The 24013-nt window shown below is 45.7% G+C and overlaps 1 pseudogene; it reads left to right on the top strand.

Annotated features, from left to right (window-relative positions):
• The first annotated feature begins 4466 nt into the window (after positions 1–4466).
• LOC119316173 lies at positions 4467–23105 on the top strand (annotated as a pseudogene).
• The last annotated feature ends 908 nt before the right edge of the window (positions 23106–24013 follow it).

Here is a 24013-nt window from a genome sequence, read left to right as displayed (position 1 = left end):
ATTTTTTGTTTTTTTGAATTTTTTATGCCGTTTCAAAATGCGGTCAAAACGGCGGGAATGACCGTTCCTAGCTAGTGGTTGAATCTTGAATTTTTTTTGATATTTCTCTGATTAAATAGATACTTATGTACCTAGAAATGATTTTTGGAAAAAATAAATAGCAACTACAAGGCAGCTACAGTTCAAATTTGACCCGCTTCCAGCTGAATCGGCGGAAATTGTCTTTTTCACGAGAGGTGCATCCAAACTTTTACACCAAACCATTTGGTTAATTGTGCATTAAATATGGCCTGGTATTTTAGAAAAATGATTTGGTCCAATTTTGCAAAAATTATTTGGGAGGTCCTTCACAAAAAACCTTCCTTTTGGGTACTCGAAAAATGGAAAATGGGCACTTGAAAAACCTCCTCAATTATTGACGAGAGATGGATAGACAACTATTGAGACACAAGCATTTGGTCAATTGTACCTAAAATATGATCTAATATTATTGAAAAATAGACTGGTGCCATGTTGCAACAAATATTGGTAGGTGCTTCAAAAAAAATATACCATTTTCGACACTTCAAAGGTAGAAAATGTTTTTTTACAAATAAAACTCATTTTTGAAATCAATTTTTAAAGATATTTGTATTATTCCAAGTTTGTTATTTTTCTGAAAAACAAGTCTCACTTGTGACACGATGCTATTGTTCTTATTTTTTTCTAATTCTATGATGTTATAAAATAGATGACATGATTTAGCTTATTATTTAATCGATTACGACCAATTCCGATGGTTATAAAATCGTCAAATTGTGTACTACATTGTAATTGGTGGAGCCGTTTGTGGCACCATCCATTGCTAGCAATCCAACGTCCATCCATCCGTCCATGCAAAGAAAAGGAAAAGGACCCACCGCACCAAACCCTACCTCTCTCTCTCACCTCTCCTCCCTTCCTTCATTCTGCCGCCTCCCTCTCTCTGTCCCCGATCCAGATCGGCCCCTCCCTCACCCATCGCACCGCGCCCTCCTTCCCTCGCGTTGTCACCGGCGGCGCCCTCCTTCCTATCTGTCACCGGCGGCGCCCTCCTTCCCTCGCGCTGCACCCAAACCTCGCTCCCGCTCCCAGCTCTGCTTCCTCCTCCGCTGCAGCTAGGGTTTCGTCTCCCCGATCCCCAATCCCCATGAAGATGGAGAACCGAAATAATACCGGCCTCAAGGTACTGTTGCGTCCGAACGATGGGACAGCGCAGGAGCAGGAGCCTGCTATCAAGGAGACGTGCCAAGGTAAAGCTGAGCAAATTCCATCCTTCTCGGCCAGAGATGTTTTTTTTTACATTTTGTGATTTGGATGATGCAGTCTTGAAGGAGATGGAAAGCGAGGTCCAGAACCTCCGGGACGACAACAACCTGCTCCGCGACGAGCTGTAAGATTGAATGCTTATGTTATGTGTGCTGATTTTGGCTCGCTTTTATTTTGTGGGGAATGATGGCTGAGACATTGGTTCCTCTTCTTCTTGTTGTTGTCGTTGATTCTTTTATGCCAGCCTTGGCAAGGACTGGCAGCTTGCGGAGACGGATACACTTTTAGTTGACAGGGAGCACCAGCTTTCAAAGACCCAGACACTTCTACTTTACAGTGAGTCCTGGTCTAATCTCGAGTTCTTCTTGACATTGGTGGTGTGTCAGCATAAAATATGCATTTATGGGGATTAATACGTGTCTTCTTGAAAGAGAGCATTATGTGTCCGATCGAGAAGGTTATCAACTTATCTTTGTTATGATCTGAATTTCAGGCAACTCACATATCTGAATATTTGAATGGTGTAAGCAACTGCTTTTCCAGGCTGTGACATCCTTATTGTTGGGTAACGTAGCAATAATTCAAAATTTTCCTACGTGTCACCAAGATCAATCTATGGAGTCATCTAGCAACGAGGGAGGAGTGGATCTACATACCCTTGTAGATCGTGTGCGGAAGCGTTCAAGAAAATGGGGTTGATGGAGTCGTACTCGTCGTGATCCAAATCACCGATGATCCTAGCGCCGAACGGACGGCACCTCCGCGTTCAACACACGTACGGAGCAGCGACGTCTCCTCCTTCTTGATCCAGCAAGGGGGGAGGAGAGGTTGATGGAAGATGGCTCCAACAGCAGCACGACGGCGTGGTGGTGGTGGAGCTGCAGTACTCCGGCAGGGCTTCGCTAAGCTCTATGGAGGAGGAGGATGTGTTGGAGAGGGAGAGGGAGGCACCAAAGGCATGGGGTGAGAGGCCCTCCTTACCCCACTATATATAGGGAGCCCAAGGGGGGGCGCCGGCCCTAGGAGATCCAATCTCCTAGGGGGGCGGCGGCCAAGGGAGGATCCCTTCCCCCCAAGGCACCTTGGAGGTGCCTTCCCCTCTTAGGACTCTTCCCTTAGGGTTTCCCCCCACCCTAGGCGCATGGGCCCTGGGGGGAAGTGGCGCCCCAGCCCACTTTGGGCTGGATCCCTTCCCACTTCAGCCCATGGGACCCTCCGGGATAGGTGGCCCCACCCGGTGGACCCCCGGGACCCTTCCGGTGGTCCCGGTACAATACCAGTGACCCCGAAACTTGTCCCGATGGCCGAAATAGCACTCCCTATATATAATTCTTTACCTCCGGACCATTTCGGAACTCCTCGTGATGTCCGGGATCTCATCCGGGACTCCGAACAACATTCGGGTTACTGCATATACATATCCCTACAACCCTAGCGTCACCGAACCTTAAGTGTGTAGACCCTACGGGTTCGGGAGACATGTAGACATGACCGAGATCGCTCTCCGGTCAATAACCAACAGCGGGATCTGGATACCCATGTTGGCTCCCACATGTTCCACGATGATCTCATCGGATGAACCACGATGTCAAGGACTTAATCAATCTCGTATACAATTCCCTTTGTCTAGCGGTACGATACTTGCCCGAGATTCGATCGTCGGTATCCCGATACCTTGTTCAATCTCGTTACCGGCAAGTCTCTTTACTCGTTCCGTAACACATCATCCCGTGATCAACTCCTTGATCACATTGTGCACATTATGATGATGTCCTACCGAGTGGGCCCAGAGATACCTCTCCGTTTACACGGAGTGACAAATCCCAGTCTCGATTCGTGCCATGAATGTGGCCATAAGATTGATCATTTGGCTTGAAAGCCATTGATCTCCACACGTGATAGCTCGTTCCTGAGAACACTTTTTTAAAATAATTGCCGTATTACAAGTTTGTTATTTTTCCTGAGAACTTGGCCACATATAATGACACAATGCGAAGGTTTCCCGATTTTTTGTTTTTTTGAATTTGTTATGCCCGTTTCAAAATGCGGTCAAAACGGCGGGAATGACCGTTCCTAGCTAGTGGTTGAATCTTGAAATTTTTTTGATATTTCTCTGATTAAATAGATACTTATGTACCTAGAAATGATTTTTGGAAAAAATAAATAGCAACTACAAGGCAGCTACAGTTCAAATTTGACCCGCTTCCAGCTGAATCGGCGGAAATTGTCTTTTTCACGAGAGGTGCATCCAAACTTTTTACACCAAACCATTTGGTTAATTGTGCATTAAATATGGCCTGGTATTTTAGAAAAATGATTTGGTCCAATTTTGCAAAAATTATTTGGGAGGTCCTTCACAAAAAAACCTCCTTTTGGGTACTCGAAAAATGGAAAATGGGCACTTGAAAAACCTCCTCAATTATTGACGAGAGGTGGATAGACAGCTATTGAGACACAAGCATTTGGTCAATTGTACCTAAAATATGATCTAATATTATTGAAAAATAGACTGGCGCCATTTTGCAACAAATATTGGTATGTGCTTCAAAAAATATATACCATTTTCGACATTTCAAAGGTAGAAAATGTTTTTTTACAAATAAAACTCATTTTTGAAATCAATTTTTAAAGATATTTGTATTATTCCAAGTTTGTTATTTTTTGAAAAACAAGTCTCACTTGTGACACGATGCTATTGTTCTTATTTTTTTTCTAATTCTATGATGTTATAAAATAGATGACATGATTTAGCTTATTATTTAATCGATTACGACCAATTCCGATGGTTATAAAATCGTCAAATTGTGTACTACATTGTAATTGGTGGAGCCGTTTGTGGCACCATCCATTGCTAGCAATCCAACGTCCATCCATCCGTCCATGCAAAGAAAAGGAAAAGGACCCACCGCACCAAACCCTACCTCTCTCTCACCTCTCCTCCCTTCCTTCATTCCGCCGCCTCCCTCTCTCTGTCCCCGATCCAGATCGGCCTCTCCCTCACCCATCGCACCGCGCCCTCCTTCCCTCGCGCTGTCACCGGCGGCGCCCTCCTTCCTATCTGTCACCGGCGGTGCCCTCCTTCCCTCGCGCTGCACCCGAACCTCGCTCCCGCTCCCAGCTCTGCTTCCTCCTCCGCTGCAGCTAGGGTTTCGTCTCCCCGATCCCCAATCCCCGTGAAGATGGAGAACCGAAATAATACCGGCCTCAAGGTACTGTTGCGTCCGAACGATGGGACGGCGCAGGAGCAGGAGCCTGCTATCAAGGAGACGTGCCAAGGTAAAGCTGAGCAAATTCCATCCTTCTCGGCCAGAGATGTTTTTTTTTACATTTTGTGATTTGGATGATGCAGTCTTGAAGGAGATGGAAAGCGAGGTCCAGAACCTCCGGGACGACAACAACCTGCTCCGCGACGAGCTGTAAGATTGAATGCTTATGTTATGTGTGCTGATTTTGGCTCGCATTTATTATTTGGGGAATGATGGCTGAGACATTGGTTCCTCTTCTTCTTGTTGTTGTCGTTGATTCTTTTATGCCAGCCTTGGCAAGGACTGGCAGCTTGCGGAGACGGATACACTTTTAGTTGACAGGGAGCACCAGCTTTCAAAGACCCAGACACTTCTACTTGACAGTGAGTCCTGGTCTAATATCGAGTTCTTCTTGACATTGGTGGTGTGTCAGCATAAAATATGCATTTATGGGGATTAATACGTGTCTTCTTGAAAGAGAGCATTATGTGTCTGATCGAGAAGGTTATCAACTTATCTTTGTTATGATCTGAATTTCAGGCAACTCACATATCTGAATATTTGAATGGTGTAAGCAACTGCTTTTCCAGGCTGTGACATCCTTATTGTTGGGTAACATAGCAATAATTCAAAATTTTCCTACGTGTCACCAAGATCAATCTATGGAGTCATCTAGCAACGAGGGAGGAGTGGATCTACATACCCTTGTAGATCGTGTGCGGAAGCGTTCAAGAAAACGGGGTTGATGGAGTCGTACTCGTCGTGATCCAAATCACCGATGATCCTAGCGCCGAACGGACGGCACCTCCGCGTTCAACACACGTACGGAGCAGCGACGTCTCCTCCTTCTTGATCCAGCAAGGGGGGAGGAGAGGTTGATGGAAGATGGCTCCAGCAGCAGCACGACGGCATGGTGGTGGTGGAGCTGCAGTACTCCGGCAGGGCTTCGCTAAGCTCTATGGAGGAGGAGGATGTGTTGGAGAGGGAGAGGGAGGCACCAAAGGCATGGGGTGAGAGGCCCTCCTTCCCCCACTATATATAGGGAGCCCAAGGGGGGGCGCCAGCCCTAGGAGATCCAATCTCCTAGGGGGGCGGCGGCCAAGGGAGGTTTCCTTCCCCCCAAGGCACCTAGGAGGTGCCTTCCCCTCTTAGGACTCTTCCCTTAGGGTTTCCCCCCACCCTAGGCGCATGGGCCCTGGGGGGAAGTGGCGCCCCAGCCCACTTTGGGCTGGATCCCTTCCCACTTCAGCCCATGGGACCCTCCGGGATAGGTGGCCCCACCCGGTGGACCCCCGAGACCCTTCCGGTGGTCCCGGTACAATACCGGTGACCCCGAAACTTGTCCCGATGGCCGAAATAGCACTCCCTATATATAATTCTTTACCTCCGGACCATTTCGGAACTCCTCGTGACGTCCGCGATCTCATCCGGGACTCTGAACAACATTCGGGTTACTGCATATACATATCCCTACAACCCTAGCGTCACTGAACCTTAAGTGTGTAGACCCTACGGGTTCGGGAGACATGTAGACATGACCGAGATTGCTCTCCGGTCAATAACCAACAGCGGGATCTGGATACCCATGTTGGCTCCCACATGTTCCACGATGATCTCATCGGATGAACCACAATGTCAAGGACTTAATCAATCCCGTATACAATTCCCTTTGTCTAGCGGTACGATACTTGCCCGAGATTCGATCGTCGGTATCCCGATACCTTGTTCAATCTCGTTACCGGCAAGTCTCTTTACTCGTTCCGTAACACATCATCCCGTGATCAACTCCTTGATCACATTGTGCACATTATGATGATGTCCTACCGAGTGGGCCCAGAGATACCTCTCCGTTTACACGGAGTGACAAATCCCAGTCTCGATTCGTGCCAACCCAACAGACACTTTCGGATAAACCTGTAGTGTATTTTTATAGCCACCCAGTTACGTTGTGACGTTTGGCACAGCCAAAGTATTCCTACGGTATCCGGGAGTTGCACAATCTCATGGTCTAAGGAAATGATACTTGACATTAGAAAAGCTTTAGCATACGAACTACATGATCTTGTGCTAGGCTTAGGATTGGGTCTTGTCCATCACATCATTCTCCTAATGATGTGATCCCGTTATCAATGACAACCAATGTCCATGGTCAGGAAACCGTAACCATCTATTGATCAACGAGCTAGTCAACTAGAGGCTTACTAGGGACATGGTGTTGTCTATGTATCCACACATGTATCTGAGTTTCCTATCAATACAATTCCAGCATGGATAATAAACGATTAACATGAACAAGGAAATATAATAATAACTAATTTATTATTGCCTCTAGGGCATATTTCCAACAGTCTCCCACTTGCACTAGAGTCAATAATCTAGTTCACATCGTCATGTGATTAACACTCACAGGTCACATCGTCATGTGACTATCATCCAAAGAGTTTACTAGTGTTACTAAACTAGTTCACATCATCATGTGATTAAGACTCAATGAGTTCTGGGTTTGATCATGTTTTGCTTGTGAGAGAGGTTTTAGTCAACGGGTCTGCAACATTCAGATTCGTATGTACTTCACAAATCTCTAGGTCATATTATAAATGTTGCTTCCATGCTCCACTTGGAGCCATTCCAAATGGTTGCTCTACTATACATATCCGGTTTGCTACTCAGAGTCATTCGGATAGGTGTTAAAGCTTGCATCGATGTAACCCTTTACGCCGAACTCTTTATCACCTCCATAATCGAGAAACATGTCCTTATTACTCCAAGGACAATTTTGACCGCTATCTAGTGATCCACTCCTGGATCACCTTTGTACCCTCTTGCCAGACATGTGGCAAGACACACATAAGGTGCGGTACTTAGCATGGCATACCGTGTAGAGCCTATGACAAAAGCATAGGGGACGACATTCGTCCTTTCTCTTTCTTCTGCCGTGGTCGAGCTTTAAGTCTTAACTTCATACCTTACAACTCAGGCAAGAACTCCTTCTTTGACTGATCCATCTTGAACACCTTCAAGATCATGTCAAGGTATGTGCTCATTTGAAAGTACCATTAAGCGTTTTGATCTATCCTTATAGATCTTGATGCTCAATGTTCAAGTAGCTTAATCCAGGCTTTCCATTGAAAAACACTTTCCACATAACCCTATATGCTTTTCAGAAATTCTACGTCATTTCTGATCAACAATATGTCAACAACATATACACATCAGAAATGCTATAGTGCTCCCACTTACTTCTTTGGAAATACAAGTTTCTCATAAACCTTGTACACACCCAAAATCTTTGATCATCTCATCAAAGCGTACATTCCAACTCCAAGATGCTTACTCTAGTCCTTAGAAGGATTGCTGGAGCTTTGCATCTTATTAGCATCTTTCAGGATTGACAAAACCTTCCGGTTGTATCACATACAACCTTTCCTCAAGAAAATCGTCGAGGAAACAATGTTTTGACATCCTATCTTCAAGATTTCATAAATAATGCAGTAATCGCTAATATAATTCCAACAGACTCTTAGCATCGCCATGAGTGAGAAAGTCTCATCGCAGTCAACTCCTTGAACTTGTCGGAAAACATCTTAACGACAAGTCGAGCTTTCTTAATGGTGATACTTACCATCATTGTTCGTCTTCCTTTTAAAATCCATATGTACCTAACAGCCTTACGACCATCAAGTAGTTATTCCAAAGTCTACACTTTGTTTTCATATATGGATCCTCTCTCGGATTATATGGCCTCAAGCCATTTTGGAATCCAGGCCCACCATCGCTTCTCCATAGCTCGTAGGTTCATTGTTGTCCAGCAACATGGCTTCCAAGACAGGATTACGTACCACTCTGAAGTAGTACTCATCCTTGTCATCCCACGAGGTTTGGTAGTGACTTGATCTGAAGTTTCATGATCACTATCATAAGCTTCCACTTCAATTGGTGTAGGTGTCACAGGAACAACTTCCTGTGCCTGCCGCACACTAGTTGAAGAGACGGTTCAATAACCTTATCAAGTCTTCACCATCCTCCCACTCAATTCTTTCAAGAGAAACTTTTCTTTGAGAAAGGACCCGATTTTAGAAACAATCCCTTATTGCTTTCGAAACTGAGACAGGAGGTATACCCAACTATTTTGGGTGTCCTATGAAGATGCATTTATCCGCTTTGGGTTCGAGCTTATCAGCCTGAAACTTTTTCACATAAGTGTCGCAGCCCCAAACTTTTAAGAAATGACAGCTTAGGTTTCTCTAAACCATAGTTCATACGGTGTCATCTCATCAGAATTACGTGGTGCCCCTTTTAAAGTGAATGTGGTTGTCTCTAATGCCTAACCCATAAACTATCGTGGTAATTCGATAAGAGACATCATGGTATGCATCATATCTAATAGGGTGCAGTTATGATGTATGGACACACCATCACACCATGGTGTTCTTGGCTGTATTGGTTGTGAAACAATTTCCACAATGTCTTACTTCTGTGCCAAACTCGTAATTCGGATATTCATCTCTACGATCATATCATAGACATTTTATCCTCTTGTCACGACGATCTTTCAACTTCACCCTGAAATTACTTGAACCTTTCAATAATTCAGACTCGTGATTCATCAAGTAAATATACTCAATATCTACTCAAATCATCTGTGAAGTAAGAACATAACGATATCGACTACACGCCTCAGCACTCATTGGACTGCACACATCAAAATGTATTACTTCCAATAAGTTGCTTTCTAGTTCCATTTTACTGAAACGAGGCTTTCAGTAATCTTGCCCATGTGGTATGATTTGCATGTCTCAAGTGATTCAAAATCAAGTGAGTCCAAACGGTCCATTTGCATGGAGTTTCTTCATGCATATACACCAATAGACATGGTTCGCATGTCTCAAACTTTTCCAAACAAGTGAGCCCAAAGATCCATCAACATGGAGCTTCTTCATGCGTTTTATACCGATATGACTTACGTGGCAGTGCCACAAGTAGGTGGTACTATCATTACTATCTTATATCTTTTGGCATGAACATGTGTATCACTACGATCGAGATTCAGTAAACCATTCATTTTAGGTGCAAGACCATTGAAGGTATTATTCAAATAAACAGAGTAACTATTATTCTCTTTAAATGAATAACCGCATTGCGATAGACATAATCCAATCATGTCTATGCTCAACGCAAACACAAAATAACAATTATTTAGGTTTAACACCAATCTCGATGGTAGAGGGAGCATGCGATGCTTGATCATATCAACATCGGAAACACTTCCAACACATATCGCCAGCTCACCTTTAGCTAGTCTCCGTTTACTCCGCAGCCTTTTATTTCGAGTTTACTAACATTTAGCAACTGAACCGGTATCTAATACCATGGTGCTACTAGGAGTACTAGTAAAGTACACATTAACACAATGTATATCCAATATACTTCTATCGACCTTGCCAGCCTTCTCATCTACCAAGTATCTAGGGTAATTCTGCTCCAGTGGTTGTTCCCCTTATTACAGAAGCACTTAGTCTCAGGTTTGGGTTCAACCTTGGGTTTCTTCACTAGAGCAGCAGCTGATTTGCCGTTTCATGAAGTATCCCTTCTTGCCCTTGCCCTTCTTGAAACTAGTGGTTTCACCAACCATCAACAATTGATGCTCCTTCTTGATTTCTACTTTTGTGGTGTCAAACATCGCGAATATCTCAAGGATCATCATATATGTCCCTGATACATTATAGTTCATCACGAAGCTCTAGCAGCTTGGTGGTAATGACTTCGGAGAAACATCAATATCTCATCTGGAAGATCAACTCCCACTCGATTCAAATGATTGTTGTACTCAGACAATCTGAGCACAAGCTCAACAATTGAGCTTTTCTCCTTAGTTTGTAGGCTAAGAAAATCGTCGAAGGTCTTATACCTCTTGACGTGGGCACGAGCCTGAAATCCCAATTTCAGCCCTCGAAACATCTCATATGTTTCGCGACGTTTTAACACGTCTTCGGTGCCTCAACTCTAAACCGTTTAACTAAACTATCACATAGTTATCAAAATGTGTATGTCAGATGTTCGCAACATCCACAGACGATGTTCGAGGTTCAGCACACTGAGCGGTGCATTAAGGACATAAGCCTTCTATGAAGCAATGAGGACAATCCTTAATTTACGGACCTAGTCCACATACTCAACTTTCAACAAAATTTTCTCTAGGAACATATCTAAACGGTAGAACAGAAATGTGAGCTACGACATAATTTGTGAAGACCTTTTGACTATGTTCAGGATAATTAAGTTCATCTTATGAACTCCCACTCAGATAGACATCCCTCTAGTGATCTAAGTGATTACATGATCCGAGTCAACTAGGCCGTGTCCGATCATCACGTGAGACGGACTAGTCAACATCGGTGAACATCTTCATGTTGATCGTATCTACCATACAACTCATGCTCGACCTTTCGGTCTCTTGTGTTCCGAGGCCATGTCTGTACATGCTAGGCTCGTCAAGTCAACCTAAGTGTTTCGCGTGTGTTCCGAGGCCATGTCTGTACATGCTAGGCTCGTCAACACCCGTTGAATTGAACGTAAGAATCTATCACACCCGATCATCATGTGGTGCTTCGAAACTACGAACTATCGCAACGGTGCACAGTTAGGGGGAACACTTTCTTGAAATTAATATGAGGGATCATCTTATTTACTACCGTCGTTCTAAGTAAACAAGATGCAAAAACATGATAAACATCACATGCAATCAAATAGTGACATGATATGGCCAATATCATATTGCTCCTTTTGATCTCCATCTTCGGGGCTCCACGATCATTATCGTCACCGGCATGACACCATGATCTCCATCATCATGATCTCCATCATCGTGTCTTCATGAAGTTGTCTCGCCAACTATTACTTTTACTACTACAGCTAACGTTTAGCAATAAAGTAAAGTAATTACATGACGTTTATGTTGACACGCATGTCATAAATAAATAAAGACAACTCCTATGGCTCCTGCCGGTTGTCATACTCATCGACATGCAAGTCGTGATTCCTATTACAAGAACATGATCAATCTCATACATCACATATCATTCATCACATTCTTCATGGCCATATCACATCACATATCATACCCCTGCAAAAACAAGTTAGACGTCCTCTAATTGTTGTTTGCATGTTTTACGTGGCTGCTATGGGTTTCTAGCAAGAACGTTTCTTACCTACGCAAAACCACAACGTGATATGCCAATTGCTATTTACCCTTCATAAGGACCCTTTTCATTGAATCTGTTCCGACTAAAGTGGGAGAGACAGACACCCGCCAGCCAACTTATGCAACTAGTGCATGTCAGTCGGTGGAACCGGTCTCACGTAAGCGTACGTGCAAGGTTGGTCCGGGCCGCTTCATCCCACAATACCGTCAAAACAAGATTGGACTAGTAACGGTAAGCATATTGAACAAAATCAATGCCCACAACTACTTTGTGTTCTACTCGTGCATAGAATCTACGCAATAGACCTAGCTCTGATACCACTATTGGGTAATGTAGCAATAATTCAAAATTTTCCTACGTGTCACCAAGATCAATCTATGGAGTCATCTAGCAATGAGGGAGGAGTGGATCTACATACCCTTGTAGATCGCGTGCGGAAGCGTTCAAGAAAACGGGGTTGATGGAGTCGTACTCGTTGTGATCCAAATTACCGATGATCCTAGCGCCGAACGGACGGCACCTCCGCGTTCAACACACGTATGGAGCAGCGACGTCTCCTCCTTGTTGATCCAGCAAGGGGGGAGGAGAGGTTGATGGAAGATGGCTCCAGCAGCAGCACGACGGCGTGGTGGTGGTCGAGCTGCAGTACTCCGGCAGGGCTTCGCTAAGCTCTATGGAGGAGGAGGATGTGTTGGAGAGGGAGAGGGAGGCACCAAGGCATGGGGTGAGAGGCCCTCCTTCCCCCACTATATATAGGGAGCCCAAGGGGGGGCGCCGGCCCTAGGAGATCCAATCTCCTAGGGGGGGCGGCGGCCAAGGGAGGTTTCCCTTCCCCCCAAGGCACCTAGGAGGTGCCTTCCCCTCTTAGGACTCTTCCCTTAGGGTTTCCCCCCACCCTAGGCGCATGGGCCTAGGGGGAAGTGGCGCCCCAGCCCACTTTGGGCTGGATCCCTTCCCACTTCAGCCCATGGGACCCTCCGGGATAGGTGGCCCCACCCGGTGGACCCCCGGGACCCTTCCGATGGTCCTGGTACAATACCGATGACCCCGAAACTTGTCCCGATGGCCGAAATAGCACTTCCTATATATAATTCTTTACCTCTGGACCATTTCGGAACTCCTCGTGATGTCCGGGATCTCATCCGGGACTCCGAACAACATTCGGGTTACTGCATATACATATCCCTACAACCCTAGTGTCATCGAACCTTAAGTGTGTAGACCCTACGGGTTCGGGAGACATGTAGACATGACCGAGATTGCTCTCTGGTCAATAACCAACAGCGGGATTTGGATAGCCATGTTGGCTCCCACATGTTCCACGATGATCTCATTGGATGAACCACGATGTCAAGGACTTAATCAATCCCGTATACAATTCCCTTTGTCTAGCGGTACGATACTTGCCCGAGATTCGAACGTCGGTATCCCGATACCTTGTTCAATCTCGTCACCGGCAAGTCTCTTTACTCGTTCCGTAACACATCATCCCTTGATCAACTCCTTGATCACATTGTGCACATTATGATGATGTCCTACCGAGTGGGCCCAGAGATACCTCTCCGTTTACATGGAGTGACAAATCCCAGTCTCGATTCGTGCCAACCCAACAGACACTTTCGGAGATACCTGTAGTGTACCTTTATAGCCACCCAGTTATGTTGTGACGTTTGGCACACCCAAAGTATTCCTACGGTATCCGGGAGTTGCACAATCTCATGGTCTAAGGAAATGATACTTGACATCAGAAAAGCTTTAGCATACGAACTACATGATCTTGTGCTAGGCTTAGGATTGGGTCTTGTCCATCACATCATTCTCCTAATGATGTGATCCCGTTATCATGACAACCAATGTCCATGGTCAGGAAACCGTAACCATCTATTGATCAACGAGCTAGTCAACTAGAGGCTTACTAGGGACATGGTGTTGTCTATGTATCCACACATGTATGTGAGTTTCCTATCAATACAATTCCAGCATGGATAATAAACGATTAACATGAACAAGGAAATATAATAATAACTAATTTATTATTGCCTTTAGGGCATATTTCCAACACTTATAGATCAGGCGTAATTGTTTGAGTAGATTTTTTTAATCTTAATTTGATGATTGCCACAATTCTTTGATATTTAGTTTGCAAAGTAAACACCAAAAGCGCTGATTGCTTGAGTTGATTCCCCTTTATATGATATACTTATGCTCAAAGGGAGTTGGAAAATTAGCAACAAACAAGACATATCACATGATATTAGTCAACAAACTGAACAGCTATTTTGATACTTCTCACTATTGTAGTAATATATTCTAATTGGGCTATTGTTATATCACATTGCAACTCGCATATGAATATATGAGTGTGTCAACATGTGGTCGCACCTTATTTCAGAAGTACACTTTGTGTAGCCAAAAAAACATAGATGAGCAACATGCTAGAAAATGTGCACCTGCAAAAAGGCATGCAAAAACATGACCATTTGTGAACTGTCTTGAGTAAGACAAAAAGTTGTGCGCATATAGTTGCTACATTGGTCCTTCATCTCTGTCTTTTTTAGTACGATACATAATTTTTCATAATTTTGAACAACTTTTAGCAAGTGCACATGTTATAGCATATTACAACCATGATTGTTCCCCACATTTATTGGAAAATTCAGGGTGCATGTTATAGAAGTGAGGTGTTGGTGCAGCGAGTTGTGGAAAATTCACATTCGATGTTTTTCAACTGCCAACTGTACTGGGTTGTGATACTGACTGTGTTTAGCTTGAATCAGTTACTCAATTTTGCAATTATATCTCTGAAAATTTGTATTTGACGAAATGGTTATTGTATGCTTATATGCAAGTGAACAGTTGGGAACAAAACCTGTTTGCATCATGTTATTTCCTACTTCTATAATGTGGTGTTTGGAGAGCTGATGATGTTGTATTTATCTGCATGTCATTACCGTGGTCCAGAATATGCTCCACATTCTGTTTAGTTATAATGATCATTAAGTGCTTACCAACATTTTTGCATTTTCCAGTGCTTTATTACTAGTATCTTGCATACAATAGCCTTAACACGGTAATGTAATTCATGGTTGTTTTATACCTGGTTAATAATCAGGTTCAGGTATGCTAGAGTGTAATAACATCGAACTTGTTTCTTGAAAAAAAATGCACACCTTATGAGGCACAGCACTCCTTTGTAAATTCACCTATACCTTGTAGATTGTCAACAAATCTATTTCTATCTTCATTCTTTTTCGTGATAACCAAGTTGATTTAGCTGCAATTTTATTTACCCTGTTCTGCTTTTCTTATGCAGCAAAGGAGTTTGAAACTGAAACAGTCCTGTCCAGTTTCACCTGCAAGGACCCCATAACCAAGGAACGGATCTATGGTCCGCATAATCTAGGTAGTTGGGACAGGGAATTCAAGCCGGACCTAGAGCTGAAACGGGGGGTCAGAAAGGAGCTCCTCGCCAAGATCCGGCGCTACTACGAGCGGGTGAAGATCGTCGACGAAGGCTTCTGCTTTGGCCTACTAGATCCGGTCTCCAACATCGTTGTCGCCGAAGCAATCGCCCAAATCAAGCTGCTGGTGGTGGATGAGGAAGACAAGGCCGAGCTGGCTGAGGACTCACATGGTCGTCAACGGCCGATACTACGGTGCATTTTTGAGCGGTCGCTCGACGGTCTCATCAACTTCCTGGTGGCCCTCTTTCCCTACCTCACCCACTATAGGGCCGAGTGGTATCTCAACAAGGCTGATTTGGATCCCCTCGTGGCCGCCGTCTTCATCATCAAGCACCGAGGGATGGAACAGACCTTCAGGTTTCTATCTGACACCACCGCGGCAGCCGTTGGAATGGCGCTAAGATGTGCTGCAGCTGCCGCCCAGCACCTGAACCCGCGGAAGTTCGCTCTAGGGTGGAAGCTATTGTCCCCTTTTCTCTGCAAGATCAACACCCTGCTTTCACCACCCTACGCAGCCCAAGACCCCGGTCTGCTCATCGACATCCAGGAACTACTTCAGCAACCTGAACCACCTACTCTTTTCGTCCTAGAGGAAGCCTGGAGGCTTGCCTCTAAATGCCCTGGCAACAACCTGAACCATCCGGAGATGCAAGTGCCGCTGCTGCCGACTCTGAGGCACTTGCTTCTCACCACCATCCATGGATACTATCTGGAGGATCTTGCCTGTCTGCCCAAGGACAAGCTGCGGGGCTCGCACGAGTACCACTACAGCTTTCTCCATGCCGGCCACTGCTACGGACCGCTGGACCCTGTCTCCAACATCATCGTTAACACCCTCTGGTATGCCCAAGCCTACCCTCTAAAGCTAGAGAAAAAGATCGACATCGAGGTCATCAGCACCAAAGCCCTGCTGCGAATCGCACTCCGATCCCTGTATGGCCTCATCTCCTTCCTTTGCACCCGCCACCCACCCTCACGCTAGGTGAAGCCATGCAACAACTGCAGCTGGCTGGGGCCTATCTCCAAAAGGCCGATGATCCAAGCCATCATGATGGTGGTGTCGAACAAGAAGCCTATGTCGGGGATCGTAGCAGAAATTTAAAATTTTATATGCATCACCAAGATCAATCTATGGAGTAATCTAGCACCGAGGGGAAGGGGAGTGCATCTACATACCATTGTAGATTGCTAAGCGGAAGCGTTGCAAGAACGCGGATGAAGGAGTCGTACTCGTAGCGATTCAGATCACGGTTGATTCCGATCTAAGCACCGAACCACGGCGCCTCCGCGTTCAACACACGTGCAGCCCGGTGACGTCTCCCACGCCTTGATCTAGCAAGGGGAGAAGGAGAAGTTGGGGAAGACTCCGTCCAGCAGCAGCATGAAGGCGTGGTGCTGGTGGAGGAGCACGGAACTCTAGCAGGGCTTCGCCAAGCACTACGAGAGACGAGGAGGGAGAGAGGTATGGTTGCGCCTGGGAGAGAATAACTCGTGTATTGGGCAGCCCCTAGACCTCAACTATATATAGGGGGAGGGGAGGGGGCTGCGCCCCCTCTAGGGTTCCCACCCCAAGGGGTGCGGCAGCCCCAGATCCCATCTAGGGTGGCGGCCAAAGGGGGGAGAGGGGGAGGCGCACCTGGGATGGGCCTTAGGGCCCATCTGCCCTAGGGTTTGCCCCCATCTTCTTGTGAGGCGCCTTGGGCCTTGGTAGGGGCACCCCAGCCCATCTAGGGGCTGGTCCCTTCCCACTATTGGCCCACGCAAGCCTCTTGGGCTGGTGGCCCCTCCCGGTGGACCCCCGGACCCTTCCGGTGGTCCCGGTACATTACCAGTGATGCCCGGAACACTTCCGGTGGCCAAATCCTCACTTGCTATATATCAATCTTTACCGCCGGACCATTCCGGAACTCCTCATGACGTCCAGGATCTCATCCGGGACTCCAAACAACATTCGGTAACTACGTACATACTTTCCCTAAAACCCTAGCGTCATCGAACCTTAAGTGTGTAGACCCTACGGGCTCGGGAACCATGCAGTCATGACCGAGACATATCTCCGGCCAATAACCAACAGCGGGATCTGGATACCCATGTTGGCTCCCACATGTTCCACGATGATCTCATCGGATGAACCACGATGTCAAGGACTTAATCAATCCCGTATACAATTCCCTTTGTCTAGCGGTATGATACTTGCCCGAGATTCGAACGTCGGTATCCCGATACCTTGTTCAATCTCGTTACCGGCAAGTCTCTTTACTCGTTCCGTAACAAATCATCCCGTGATCAACTCCTTGGTCACATTGTGCACATTATGATGATGTCCTACTGAGTGGGCCCAGAGATACCTCTCCGTTTACACGGAGTGACAAATCCCAGTCTCGATTCGTGCCAACCCAACAGACACTTTCGGAGATACCTGTAGTGCACCTTTATAGCCACCCAGTTACGTTGTGACGTTTGGTACACCCAAAGCATTCCTACGGTATCCGGGAGTTGCACAATCTCATGGTCTAAGGAAATGATACTTGACATTAGAAAAGCTTTAGCAGACGAACTACACGATCTTGTGCTAGGCTTAGGATTGGGTCTTGTCCATCACATCATTCTCCTAATGATGTGATCCCGTTATCAATGACATCCAATGTCCATGGTCAGGAAACCGTAACCATCTATTGACCAACGAGCTAGTCAACTAGAGGCTTACTAGGGACATGGTGTTGTCTATGTATCCACACATGTATCTGAGTTTCCTATCAATACAATTTTAGCATGGATAATAAACGATTATCATGAACAAGGAAATATAATAATAACCAATTTATTATTGCCTCTAGGGCATATTTCTAACAGTCTCCCACTTGTACTAGAGTCAATAATCTAGTTCACATCGCCATGTGATTAACACTCACAGGTCACATCACCATGTGACTAACATCCAAAGAGTTTACTAGAGTCAATAATCTAGTTCACATCACTATGTGATTAACACTCAATGAGTTCTAGGTTTGATCATGTTTTGCTTGTGAGAGAGGTTATAGTCAACGAGTCTGCAACAATCAGATCCGCATTTGGGGTAGTTCCGCTACCAGTGACCGTTCCCCTTACAATAGAAGCACTTAGTCTCGGGTTTGGGTTCAGCCTTGGGTTCCTTCATTGGAGCGGCAGCTGGTTTACCATTCATGAAGTTTCCCTTCTAGCCCTTGCCCTTCTTGAAACCAGTGGTCTTGTTAAACCATCAACACTTGATGCTCCTTCTTGATTTCTACTTTTTGCGGTCTTAAGCACCGCGAACAGCTCCGGGATCATCTCCATCCCTTGCATGTCATAGTTCATCACGAAGATCTAGTAGCTTAGTGATAGTGACTAGAGATCTCTATCAATCACTATCTTATCTGGAAGTTTAACTCCCACTTGATTCAAGTGATTGTAGCACCCAGACATTCTGAGCGCATGCTCACTAGCTGAGCTCTTCTCCTCCATCTTGTAGGCAAGGAACTTGTCAAAGGTCTCATACCTCTCAACACGGTCATGAGCCTGAAATCCCAATTTCAGCTCTTGGAACATCTCATATGTTCTATGGCATTCAAAACATCATTGGAATCCCGATTCTAAGCCGTAAAGTATGGTGCACTTAACTAGCAAGTAGTCATCAAGACGTATCTGTTAGATGTTCATAACATCCACAGACGACGCTGGAGGGGTTGGCACACCGAGCGGTGCATCAAAGACATAAGCCTTCTGTGTAGCAGTGAGGACACTTCTCAGGCAACGGACCTAGTCCGCGTCAATGCTTACAATATCTTTCAACTTAATCTTTCTCTAGGAACGTATTGAAACAGGGAGCTACAACGCGAGCTATTGATCTACAACATATTTGCAAAGACAATTTAGACTATGTTCATGATAATTAAGTTCATCTAATCAAATTATTTAATGAACTCCCACTTAAATAGACATCCCTCTAGTCATCTAAGTGATACATGATCCGAATCGACTAGGCCGTGTCCGATCATCACGTGAGACGGACTAGTCATCATCGGTGAACATCTTCATGTTGATCGTATCTTCTATACGACTCATGTTCGACCTTTCGGTCTTCCTTGTTCCGAGGCCATGTCTGTACATGCTAGGCTCGTCAAGTCAACCTAAGTGTTTCGCATGTGTTCCGAGGCCATGTCTGTACATGCTAGGCTCGTCAACACCCGTTGTATTCGAACGTTAGAATCTATCACACCCGATCATCACGTGGTGCTTCAAAACAACGAACCTTCGCAACGGTGCACAGTTAGGGAGAACACTTTTCTTGAAATTTTAGTGAGGGATCATCTTATTTAAGCTACCGTCATTCTAAGCAAATAAGATGTAAAACATGATAAACATCACATGCAATCTAATAGTGACATGATATGGCCAATATCATTTTGCTCCTTTTTGATCTCCATCTTCAGGGCGCCATGATCAACATCCTCACCGGCATGACACCATGATCTCCATCATCGTGTCTTCATGAAGTTGTCTCGTCATCTATTACTTCTACTACTATGGCTAACGGTTTAGCAATAAAGTAAAGTAATTACATGACGTTTATGTTGACACACAAGTCACAAATAAATTAAGACAACTCCTATGGCTCCTGCCGGTTGTCATACTCATCGACATGCAAGTCGTGATTCCTATTACAAGAACATGATCAATCTCATACATCACATATATCATTCATCACATCCTTTTGGCCATATCACATCACACGGCATATGCTGCAAAAACAAGTTAGACGTCCTCTAATTGTTGTTGCAAATTTTTACATGGATACTATAGGTTTCTTAGCAAGAACGTTTCTTACATACGCCAAAACCACAACGTGATATGCCAATTTCTATTTACCCTTCATAAGGACCCTTTTCATCGAATCCGATCCGACTAAAGTGGGAGAGACAGACACCCGCTAGCCACCTTATGCAACTAGTGCATGTCAGTCGGTGGAACCTGTCTCACGTAAGTGTACGTGTAAGGTCGGTCCGGGCCACTTCATCCCACGATGCCGCCGAATCAAGATAAGACTAGTAACGTCAAGTAAATTGACAAAATCGACGCCCACAACTACTTTGTGTTCTACTCGTGCATAGAAACTATGCATAGACCTAGCTCATGATGCCACCGTTGGGGATCGTAGCAGAAATTTAAAATTTTCTACGCATCACCAAGATCAATCTATGGAGTAATCTAGCACCGAGGGTAAGGGGAGTGCATCTACATACCATTGTAGATCGCTAAGCGGAAGCGTTGCAAGAACACGGATGAAGGAGTCATACTCGTAGCGATTCAGATCGCGGTTGATTCCGATCTAAGCGCCGAACCACGGAGCCTCCGCGTTCAACACACGTGCAGCCCGGTGACGTCTCCCACGCCTTGATCCAGCAAGGGGAGAAGGAGAAGATGGGGAAGACTCCGTCCAGCAGCAGCATGACGGCGTGGTGGTGGTGGAGGAGCGTGGAACTCTAGCAGGGCTTCGCCAAGCACTACGAGAGACGAGGAGGGAGAGAGGTATGGCTGCGCCTGGGAGCGAATAACTTGTGTATTGGGCAGCCCCTAGACCTCAACTATATATAGGGGGAGGGGAGGGGGCTGCGCCCCCTCTAGGGTTCCCACCCCAAGGGGTGCGGCAGCCCCAGATCCCATCTAGGGTGGCGGCCAAAGTGGGGAGAGGGGGAGGTGCACCTGGGGTGGGCCTTAGGGCCCATCTGCCCTAGGGTTTGCCCCCATCTTCTCTTGAGGCACCTTGGGCCTTGGTGGGGGGCGCCCCAGCCCACCTAGGGGCTGGTCCCTTCCCACTATTGGCCCACGCAAGCCTCTGGGGCTGGTGGCCCCTCCCGGTGGACCCCCGGACCCTTTCGGTGGTCCCGGTACATTACCGGTGATGCCCGGAACACTTCCGGTGGCCAAATCCTCACTTCCTATATATCAATCTTTACCTCTGGACCATTCCGGAACTCCTCGTGACGTCCAGGATCTCATCCGGGACTCCGGACAACATTCGGTAACCGCATACATACTTTCCCTATAACCCTAGTGTCATCGAACCTTAAGTGTGTAGACCCTACGGGCTCGGGAACCATGCAGTCATGACCGAGACATATCTCCGGCCAATAACCAACAGCGGGATCTGGATACCCATGTTGGCTCCCACATGTTCCATGATGATCTCATCGGATGAACCACGATGTCAAGGATTCAATCAATCCCGTATACAATTCCCTTTGTCTACCGGTATAGTACTTGCCCGAGATTCGATCGTCGGTATCCCGATACCTTGTTCAATCTCGTTACCGGCAAGTCTCTTTACTCGTTCCGTAACACATCATCCCGTGATCAACTCCTTGGTCACATTGTGCACATTATGATGATGTCCTACCGAGTGGGCCCAGAGATACCTCTCCGTTTACATGGAGTGACAAATCCCAGTATCGATTCATGCCAACCCAACAGACACTTTCGGAGATACCTGTAGTGCACCTTTATAGCCACCCAGTTACGTTGTGACGTTTGGTACACCCAAAGCATTCATACGGTATTCGGGAGTTGCACAATCTCATGGTCTAAGGAAATGATACTTGACATTAGAAAAGCTTTAGCAGACGAACTACACGATCTTGTGCTAGGCTTAGGATTGGGTCTTGTCCATCACATCATTCTCCTAATGATGTGATCCCGTTATCAACGACATCCAATGTCCATGGTCAGGAAACCGTAACCATCTATTGATCAACGAGCTAGTCAACTAGAGGCTTACTAGGGACATGGTGTTGTCTATGTATCCACACATGTATCTGAATTTCCTATCAATACAATTTTAGCATGTATAATAAACGATTATCATGAACAAGGAAATATAATAATAACCAATTTATTATTGCCTCTAGGGCATATTTCTAACAGCCTACCTGGCTGCTGCCAAAGCCGCACACCACCCCAAACCTCTTGAACAGGCCCACTTCCTCGGACCATCTAATTCCATGCTCAAAGGCTGCTTGGAACTCCTCAACCAAAACGAAGATGCCAAGGTCCGCACATTAATTCTGGGCCACTTCCAAACCAACAGCAAACCTGCACAAGAAACAAAAAACACCAACGTGTTAGGCCCACGGGCTTACAGTGATGTAATGAGAATGATAGGCAACTTCTGGTACCAGCACACCAGCGTGGTGGGAATGGTGAAGTCTGCAATCGAGATGTACAACAAGAAAAGCCAGGTAATTTGCTTGCTCTTTTACACAGATTGACTTGCTGGATGTACATCATCAAAACAATCTGTAACAACTTGATTGCTTGCAGGTACAACCCAGCTATGAGGTCCATGTTATCTGCGGTGTCAGTCGGCACATGGGTGGCCGTGCGGACCCAATGAGGCCCTTTGAACACATTAGCCATTGCTCCCACATCAACTTCCTTGCCACTCAGGTTGCTGGCACTCCAAAGCTCTTCTTTGCCGAGTGTCGCAACATCGGCTCCAAGGAGGCGGTGTTGTGCTGTCCTATTGCTATGCCACTTCCAGGCTCTGGTATGCTATCTATCGTTTAGCTTTGCACTCTGTCATCAGTTTTTATACGATCCAGAACTATATAGTAAAGTCCGTTGCATGTGTATGCATGGCAGAGCAAGTCCGTTGCCTTTACTGTGAGTCCGGAGGAAGGACCATCGTGCACCCGACGAAGGAGAGTTTCCTGGGGCGTGACAGAGAGTTTGAGGAGATGTTCCGCGGCGAAGGAGACACCAGTGATGACGTCATGTCTCACAGCTATTACATAACCTTGTATTTGGATAATCTGGAGGAGGACCGGATCTACGGCAATTACAGCTGCGATAGTGAACTCCAAGAGGAAGTGCGGTTGCTTGACATAAATTAAGCACATGCATGACCCATCTGATGAAAAACCACCGTCTATTAGTAACCTGTGTCGCCATATTTTATTCCATCTAGAACCTTTATACTCCTCCTATAAGTCAATTGTCCGATCGATGCTGAACATTATTGATGCTTAATCTGCCTGCCTGAACTCCTGTTTCATTCTGGCCAACATATTGCAGGTAGTGTGTGGATTGTTTCTTCTGGTTTGGGACCAAGTTGATGCAAATCTGTTCTAAATTTTGTCTCTCTAAGTAGTAGTACCTTGCAGTTTGTCTAGATCTATCTTATTTTACTTTTGCCAAATAAAGAAAGTATATTTCTTTGCTCAAGGGACTAGATGGTCAAATGTTAGCCGACGCAAACCCTTGATTGTTTTTTTGAAATGATGTCTTGCTGCAACCCTTTAGAAGCATCATCACTTGCTGTAGAGTTTTTGTTCTAGTATTGCAAAACTAATTTCTTTTGTTGTGCTGTTGGTGACATATGGCAAACTCCACACATGGCTTCCTAGATTTACTTCGTGCGTCCCGAATTACTTGTCACGGAACTGGATGGAGGAAGTACATACTACCGATAGCTATGTACTACACTTTCTATCTCTCTAGGAATTAGATACAGCAAGGGTTATAACAACACACTTGGGTTACTATGTCAGATTTTTACCAGCACTTTCTTCTGTGCATGGCATGGTTGAGCAGGCAATGTAATCCATATCTCACTGGGTCGCAGAAAGCTCGGCTTATTAGTCAAACTAGTTGAACACCCGTAGCATGGCATGGTTGAGCAGGCAATGTAATCCACTAGTTAGGAAACGTGCCTTGGGCGCGCGGTGCCTGGCTCAACACATTGCTCCGTCGTGTATCTATTTGTCCTCAGGGAGGTCGAATCCTCGCCGGGGAGATTGAT

Source organism: Triticum dicoccoides, chromosome 6A (assembly GCF_002162155.2).
Source record: "Triticum dicoccoides isolate Atlit2015 ecotype Zavitan chromosome 6A, WEW_v2.0, whole genome shotgun sequence".
NCBI classification, from domain to species: domain Eukaryota; kingdom Viridiplantae; phylum Streptophyta; class Magnoliopsida; order Poales; family Poaceae; genus Triticum; species Triticum dicoccoides.
This window is presented reverse-complemented; position numbering and strand designations above follow the sequence as displayed.